Below are 9,890 nucleotides of genomic sequence, written 5' to 3'. Positions count from 1 at the left end.
CCACAGTGAATACACAGTGATTTCTCAACTTTCATCAGGAAAATTTCTTTGGAAGCAAAGTTCACAAAGAAAGATTGTTTTGCTCAAATGTTATGTTAACTAGGCTCATTATACATGTGTTTTGTTCATGTTCATTTTGTTTTGCCTTTCCATCAAATCCTTTAAGATTCAGCTTTGCAACCTCCTGGAACCCAAAGACTTGTGGTTTCCTGCACACTGCCTGGCGGGTCATGGCAATAACGGCCCCCCTCTGACCCACTCGGCATCCCAGGGAGGATGCACAGTCCCGGGCAGGATTCAGTTTTGAAGGTCCTTGCACACTGAGTCCGAAATTCTCATCCAAAATTTCTGCACGTTAAAAAATACATACAATCTCACGTTGTGTCAATCACATTAACCAATTAAGCCTCCGAAACCTTTATCCGTCATAAAAAAATTCGGATCAGGTTGAATTTTCGTTGTTTTTGCATCCGTAGCAAGCATTTTGAGAGGTGTTTTGACAACTCAGAGCCATCAAATGATGAATACGGAAAAAAAAACGTAAATTTCGGACTCACTGTAAATGGACCTTGAGTCTGGTTCTCAGGCGGTTGTGTGATGGACTGTACTCAGGTTTTGAACCATTTCAAACACAGACCTCTAGAGAAGCAAACCAGTGCATAGTTTGCTGCTGGCAGCCCAGAGAAGTGCACCTTAGCAGGCTTGAATGTAGGAATTGATGGCCGGCTAAAGAACAAAGTGCGGGCTCGGGGGAGACTTCAACCCCCTCTGACCCACTCAGGCATCCCAGAGTTCAGGCAATCCACGATTCAGTGTCAGGAATTCCTTCACAGAAAATGTGTCAAGCGCAGGCTTGGCCTAAACATCCAGCCTCTCTGACCTACCCTGGCCAGTTGGAGCAGAGGCTGTCTGAGGGAACGGTTTATTCCGGCTGGATGATGGAATCTATGGGTGTATTTTGTTTACTCTTTTTGTCACTTTTGATCAATTTAATGGATCCTTGCTGAATAAAAGTATTTCTTTTCTTTTTTTTTTAAACTTACTGACTCCAAATTTCAGAACTAGTGAGCATTTAGAACAACATTTTTCAATATATAGGTAAATGACTTCACTCAACATACCTCAAACATGAATTTTGACTTTGTAGTTTTTTCAAACGTGCGGAAGAAATTTCCGCACGTTAAAAAAATAAATACGACCTCATGTTGTGTCAATCACGTTTACACACTGCCTCCGAAATCTGCGTCCTTCATAAAAAAATCCGGATCGGGTTTGATTTTCTGCTTTTTTGCATTTTGAGAGGTGTTTTGACAATTCAGAGCCATCGAAAAAACTAATACAAAAATTTTGCATACGAAAAGGCGGTTGTGTGATGGACTGTACTCAGGTTTTGAACCATTTCAGACACAGACCTTCAGAGAAGCAAACCAGTGCATAGTTTGCTGCTGGCAACCCAGAGAAGTGCACATAGCAGGCTTGACTGTAGAAATTGATGGTCGGATGAAAAACAAAGTATGGCCTCAGGGCAAACTTCAACACCCTCTGACCCCTCTCGGGCATTGCAGGGAGGGTGCACCGTCCTGGGCACGATTCAGTGTCAGACACCCTGGAGGAATTCCTTCCCAGGAAATATGTCAAGTGCAGGCTTGGCCTAAACATCCAGCCTCTCTGACCTACTGGCCAGCCCAGGGAGGGTGACTCAGTTCTGGGCGCATTCGCCCGCCACTCTGGAAAGTGGCGGTTGGAGCAGAGGCTGTCCGTTCGCCTCCTCTGGCTCGATTGCTGGAATCGATGGGTGTCACTTTTGGGTGTCACTTTAATTTAATGCATCCTTGCTGAAAAAAAGTTTTTATTTTTTTTATTTTTTTTAAACTTACTGACTCCAAACTTCAGAATTAGTGAGCATTTAGAACAACAGTTTTCAACGTATATGTAAATGACTTCACTCAACATACCTCAAATTTCCGTCTACAACACAGATTGCACACATTCATACCTCAAACTTGAATTTTGACTTTGTAGTTTGAAATGTAATTTGCTAAACAAGAACCACAAATATGGTATTTAGACAAATCGGACAACCACTGTAGACTAATAGCAACGTTCAATATTATACATTTACCTGTTCTGCATAATTCCTTTAATGAATTTAAAGGTACAGTCTGTAAGATTGACAGCTAGTGGTTGAAATAGGTACTGCAGTCCAAATTCAAAATATTGGAGAGTTGTTTCCCCCGCCGCTCCTCCTCAGACTCGACGCTCACACGGGTTGCCAGTCTGAGGACACGCAACAGGAACGAGCGCAATTGACAGTGAAAGTAGAGGAGACTTACTTGATGAGTTGATTTATTGACTCATGATGAGTGGATATCACATTTTAATATATGCTCCCATTCATAGAGACTTTAGATGGGTGCGGAGACATTTTTAGGTTGGGCAGAATCTGCAATCTCTGTTCGCTGGTTTCCATTGCTGCAATATGTTGTGTTTTTCGCCAACTGGCAACCTGTGGTGTCGAAATAATATTGGGTTAAGTTGCAACATGCGATATCCCACAGACCAATACAAAAACAGACATTCTGACACGAAACGCATATTTCAAACTAAAATAACTGGCTGTATGTGAACTCAGCATGTTTCCTAAATATCTGCAAACTTAACATATTATGGTATTTTTATGCTTTAATACAGTCAAAAACGTACATACAGCACCTTTAAGTGCCTAAACATCAAATATAAAGCATGCACAATTCATTCTTAGTCAATTTCCCTGTGTGTGTTTTATGGAGACGGATACACATTATAGAGTCATTGTGTGCTGGGCTGGAAGGTGGTAAAGCTTTTATGAAACAATGGCTTTTTGTTTTTGAATGATTTCCATCAATTCTGCCTCCACGTTGACCAGCACTATTCCCGCGAGGCAAAACAATCGTCTGAATGGAGCAGTGCGTGAGTGATGATAACCACAGACTGTTGTCCTCTGTGACGCAAAAGTCTGGCTCGCACTGATCGATCGGCGTGTACTCTTTTCCCCACTGTTGCTGCAATAGTCCCACCCTGCTCCTTACACACACACACACACACACACTTCCTAATTAAACCCAGGAGTGCGGTGCTCAGGCCGGTCAGCCTTTGTTCAACTTTCCCTCATCAAGAGCTCTTGCAGATATCAAGCAGAGCTGCGTCCATCGGCCTCAGACAGACGTATCCCACAATGCCCCAAAGAAGGAAAGACGTCAAGCCTCCCACACGGGAAACCGCAGAGCAATGTTTGATAGAAATCTGTACGAGAAAACATTATCCTCTGTGAGTAATTCATTCGCTCGTGACTGTTCGAGTGAAAGCAAACATAATAAAGCTATACTACCGTTCAAAGGTTTTCACCAAGGATGCATTAAACTAAAATCAAAAGTGACAGTAAAGGCATTTATAGTGTTAGAAAAGATTTATGTATCAAATAAATGCTTTTCTTTTCAACTTTATATTCATCTAAGGATCCTGGGGGGAAAAAATACATCACATTACATTTGTTTTCAACATTGATAATAATTAGAAATGTTTCTTGAGCATCAAATCAGCATATTAGAATGATTTCTGAAGGATCATGTCATTTTTAATGACTATTTACCACACTTGCACTGTTTATCATTCTCAGTGTGTAAATAAACTCTGTGATTAGTTTTGTTATTCATTTGTAAACACTGCCTGTTTTATTACTGTGTACTAATGCGCTGTATACTGTGTGTTTCAAGAAAGTTTTGTGACCAAAGTTTTGATGAAATCTCAAAGGAAGCGGCCCAATGTCGCTGTCAATCGGGTTGTGTTGTTTCTTGACGTGTGAGATCGGTTGACCTTTGAACAACCTCTTTAGACAATGATCTCAGAGCTGGGATTCAGGAAAGCACTATGACATCAGCACTAGTATCAATGAGTCTCAGGACACACACACACACACACACACACACACGGAAACACAAACACACACACTCACACTCACACACACACACACACACACACACACACGGAAACACAAACACACACACTCACACACACACACACACACACACACACATCTAATCTGCTCATATAAATTTTAATGGGGAAAAAAAGAACAATTCAAGCTTGTCATAGTTACTCACATTGCTGCAATGTGAATGTGTGTAGTTCACATTAACACTTTCTACCACAAGGGCCAATTTCTGAAGAAAAGGTAGTTCTAGGCAAGAAATATTATGACCCTTGAGGGAAAAATCCAGTCAACAGCAATTGTTGCAAAATGTTGATTACCACAACCACACACACAAAATCTCAACTCATGTTTTAACTAAGAAAAATCAAAATGGAAGTATTGTGTCGGCATCCACATGGTTTGAAATGTATCCTATTTTCTAAATGCATGTTATTGATCTCATTGTGAACGATTTATTCATGAAATGGCGGCTCGTCCGAATTTTCACCTAAAATTACACGATGTTAGTTTGAACTGCTACCGCTGATAATGCACCAAATACCTTAATAATGGAGAGCAGAGATACTGTATATTTTATTACCCAACAAATTTACCAAGCCACCGTTCCAACAGCAGCTACGAGTTAAAGATGAAGGAAGACCTGATGTTGGATATAGCAGTCAGCTTCACTAAACGGATGAATGTGCTCTTTTGACACAGACATTTAAAGGGACAAAACGATGGATTTTTGCTTCAAGCGATTTAGGTTTGTGAAATTATATTATAGATGAGTTTTTAACAACTTCTTGAAACTGTGGGAGCATCTCTAACAATAAGAGGAAGTGCATTGCATAACCTGGGTGAAGGAACAGAGAAAGCTCTCTCCCCCATAGATGTTAATCTACAGAGAGGCTGCTGAAGAGAATCAGTAGACCGAAGGGAAGATATAACAGATATAAGAAGGGGCTATTCATGCATAGCTTAGCTTTGTATGTTAATGTGAGAGTTTTAAAAGCAATACGTGACTGAACAGGAAGCCATATGCATCCCTAATATATGCACACCAAATGTTTATGTTCTTCCCAATGGATGCCACACTGTAACAGCAAAATATCCAGCAAACAACAACTTTAAATTTCGCTCTACACCTCACAAAAAGCTATCACTAATAATACAGCACATAGTCGTATTGACTACTTGAGTTATAAGCAGTATTTCTGAATAAATCATCTATTATATCCACTCACAATGCATCAGTGTTGGGACGCACTATTAAAACCAGATCAAAGGTCATTTTATTAGGCTTTTGTGCACCTATGAAATAACATGGGGTTTTTGTGCATGCTGGCACCGAGGCGTTTTTCCCAGGGTAACTGAAGTGAATTGTTGAGACGCTGAGTGCAGGAAGCATGAGGGTGTGTGTCGCACAGCAGCTGTGGAGGTCGGGAAGCGTTTAACGCTGATGTCATGAGAGGTACGGTCTTCACACCGCAAACTTTCCTTTTATCTCACCTCGGCCCTGCTGTGAGAAAAGCTCACAGTTCATCCGTCATCCTCCAGAGACGCATTAAAGCGCCGTGACACGATGGCTGTGGGTTTAGTCACAGGGACGCACATCTAACAGATCATTTTCTTGGTTAGTTGATTAGTTAATCTATTGAACATATTGAAGTTGATTTAAAAAAATTGAACAGCATTTTGAACGACCACATCACAATTTTGTCCCCAGGCCTGTGTCGCCCATTTTCATGATAAATACAACACTTAATATGCATGATGTTTTTCCAACTTTTTTACATTCTTGGGTATATCAGTAATGATTCTCTCTAATGTATATATATTTTTTCAATTATCCCTCAATTGATTGTCCACCCTGTTATTTTGACTACTTTCCCTTTAAATGAAAGTTGGAAACATTAAATGACACCATATTATAAAGCAGTTTTTTAAGAGTTAATCTCTTTTAAACTCCATGACTTCTCCGTTTGGGGTCTCAGAGACTTTTTTCATGGCAAGTGTTTTATTCTAATAGTAATGTGAAATTTCAAGATGTGAGCAGGTTACTGTTGGCCACTGCAGGAGTGTGTGTTTATGAGATCGCAGGGCGTTATTATTATCTGTGAAGTGTGAACATTCCTGCCTCCTCCTCCGCCGAGGGACGAGCATGAAAAGGGTTTTTCGTGGAGCTTTTTAAGAGAGGCCGAATCCGGGGCAAAGTGTGTGACCCACCGAGGGGAAACTAAAATACACAGATGACGCCTTTAGAAAACTGCAGATTTGTTTCACGCCAGATAAACCACTCATATAAATCTCAATTGTTTTTAGATTAAATGGAAATAGCTCTTTTTGCTCAAGTCTCCAGTTGTTCCCTAGTAAAAACCTCTAGTCTCCTCTAGAGATTCAGTAGAGATCTCAAAAACATCTATATAGCTTTATGGCTCTTGACTCTTATGGATGACAACTAGTAAATCATTTCTATTCATATTCTATTTTTTTATTGATTAGAGCATCTGAACAGCACAGATGGGTAATTTATGATATTCTGTGCATTTTGATCATCATAAAAAGTAGGAAATCAAACTCAGTTTTTAATACATTTTAAAAAATGTTTGTGTAGTTGTGATAGGGTGATGTAAAACACTTTAAAAAAAAGCAGAGTGGACAAATTGATAACAGGGTGGACAAATTAATAACAAGTGATGGACAAGTGGTATAAAGAATGGATGGATGGATGATTTCCTATCGCTCACAAACAACCAGTTACAATTTTACTTTATTTTGAACTGGATTTAGATGGGAAACAATATCTAAAACATCGCAAACAGACTTTAAATGCCCTACTTCTTCAACTTTAAACATAAATTACTTTTACAATCACTATGCTCACTCTCGGTGTCCACTCTGTTAGCTCTTCAGATATAACAGGGTGGACATTCTGACCTACAATCAGCCAATGAGCAAAAACAAGCTAACATACAAGGTTTATCAAATAAAGAATTGCATGGCCTTTAAAAACTGTAATTTTAAAAATATGATTTTTCTACTAACTTTTTTCATATTTCCCTTAACAGGGTGAACGTTCTAAGGTTGATCACATTTAATTTTAAAGATAAAATAGGTTAAAAAATCGAGGATCTCACTCACTTGTGCAAGTAACTAATTTAAAGGGAAAGAAGTCAAGATAACAGGGTGGACAATAAATTGAGGGACAAGCTAAAAAAAATTGATCATAACTGTTCAAATATATGTAATAATTGAAAACAAATATATATACATTAGAGAGAATCATTAATGATATACCCTAACCCAACAATGTAAAAAAGTTGGGACAAATCATGTAGAAGTGTGATTTATCATGAAAATGGGCGACACGTACAGACCTGGGGACAAAATTTTGATGTGGTCATTCAAAAAACTGTAAATTATTATTATTATTATTATTATTATCAATTTCAATATGCTTAGAGTTCAAATGGTGTTATTTATGACAAAAAAAAAGTTTAAATCTGATATTGTTCAACATTTTCCCATGAATGACCCAATCAGAAAACTATAACTTACCTTACCTCCAAACAAAGTCTTCTGTCTAAATGAAATGTTATTTGTGAACATATGGTTAGCCTATGTATTTCTTCTGTATGATGTGTAAAATGTGTGTTGTTCTTACACATGCGCGTTGAATGTAACGGCTCAGATCGGCCTGGGCTTCGGCCGCTCAGTCCTTGACTAGAGGAAATGTAGAGTCCAGGGAGGAGTCGGTTCCCACACCCAGAAGAAGGGCTTTCGGCTGGTCTAATACAAACACTGCAGCCCTCAGGAAGGAAAGGGTTCCCAGACACCCCACAGACTGACCCAACGCCAGCCGAGGCGCGATCGATGATCTGAGTCGAGGGACTCGCGCACGAACGCAGGTTTGCGTTGGCCTAACGTTACACGCACAAAGCGAGAAGAAATACGCTCGTTTACAGTTCCGTGGAGTTTTGTCAAGTCAGATATAGCTTATAATTAATATATAAAATAAAAATAAAAACAGGTTAAGCTTACCTGTCTCCCATTGTGTTTTATCCGAGGAACTGTAGGTTTTGGTTCGCGAGTCGTTCAGACCGATTTGGCTGATTCACTGAAATGAATAACTAGAATGACTGAACGATTCTTTTGCGATTCACGAAACGTTTCGTTCAGACCGCTTTGTGAACCGAGCCGACCGATTCATTAAAATTTATTTACTAGAGTCGGATCCCGTTACTTTTAGCGAAACGAGTAGTTCGGGCCACTGTGTGAACCATATCGATTCATTAAAATGAATTTACTAGAATGATCCCGTTACGATTCGCGAAAGGAGTCGTTTGGGTCATTTGCAAAGCGATCTGACCTAATCATTCAAATTAATCGACTAAAATAACTGGTTCTTTTGAGGGCAGTGAACGATAATTTGGCAAATCGCAAAAGAATCGTTCGTTCCTGTCGATTTTTTTTCAGCAGGGAAATCCCAAAGAGCAAAGAGCTCTGCATTCTTTCGCAAATCACAAAATAATTGATGAGACCGCTTTACTATCCAATTTGACCTCATTGAAAAGAATCGACTATGAAAGATTCTTTTCCGATATGCGAAACCATCTTTCAGATGGCTTAGCAAACCCATTTTACATGTTTAATAAAACCAAATGATTCATATGAATCAGAAATCACTATTAGTTTAATGCACCTGTGTAATATTTTTAGGTTTTCAGTCATATAGACAAGTAATGAAACTGTCTATCTGAATAAAGTTGTTTTCTCTGCAAAGTGTTGGCCTACAAAGTAAAAATAAAATTCAACAAAAACATTTATTCTTGTAGAAATATAATTTTTGGTGAATTGTCCCTGTAAGTACAGTATGAAGTAATTTCTGATTAAGACAAAACTGAGAGATTTGGATATGAGCTTATAGGCTTGCAATTGGTCTCATAAAACTAAAAAAAAAAACCTAAAAACTATTGCACTGGTGTTGCAAAACACTCAATCAAATATGCCCTGTTCATTCATAAACACACACTCATGTACTGGCAGGGGCGTGAAGTTCATTCTCCATATGCGTGTGAGTGTCTCTCTCTGTCATAATCAAATTAGTTTTGCTGTCCATGTCTAATGGACCTCAGCAGTTCAGGATAAATAGGCTCAGTCTCAGAGCAGTTCACACACACACACACACACACACACACACACACACACACGCAACATCTTCTGTCTTACAGCCATGCCTCACAGCGCAGGAAACACACTCATTTCAACATGAGATTCAATATGAGAGTTCACGCAGCATAAAGTTCATTTGGAAATCTCTGGCAGTTCACGTGTGTCTTTAAACTGAACAGAACTTTACAAGTAAATTAGTATGCGCTTGTGTTAATTCTTCCAACAAGGCTTCCAAATGTTCATTTTTATTAGTGTGAAATTGGATTAAACTATATAATTTCTGTCTGGCAAACCCTTCATATGATTATTCTTGGTTTATCGTTCCAATTACAGAATCATCCAGCGCAAACCTCAGCACTGCTTTCAAAGACATCGAGACAGTCCGTCTCTGAACTCCGCTGGTTGTTCAGGGAAATAAAATGCTGTGGTTCTCAAGACTCTTTGTCGATGTTCCCCACCCATTAAACTCTGGGGAGAAAAAAGCGTCAAGCTAGAGCTTTAACCGGCGCCACATGCATTGCATGTCAAATGTTGCAATGAATAGCACAATTTCAATTTTGCCCCCATTTGCAGCGAGTCTTTCTGAGCACAGCCAATGATTATTGTTTTTTGCATGGGAAATGTCATCATATTATACATATTTAATGCAAATGAATAATTGTAAACTAGAATGAAAATTGTTTTGGGGAATCACATATTTGGGGAATCACATTCCGATCTGATTTAACTGATTAATTGAAAAGAAAATAGACTAAAAATGAATGAT

Source organism: Abramis brama (genome assembly GCF_963993115.1).
Source record: "Abramis brama genome assembly, chromosome: 1".
NCBI lineage: Eukaryota > Metazoa > Chordata > Actinopteri > Cypriniformes > Leuciscidae > Abramis > Abramis brama.
This window is presented reverse-complemented; position numbering follows the sequence as displayed.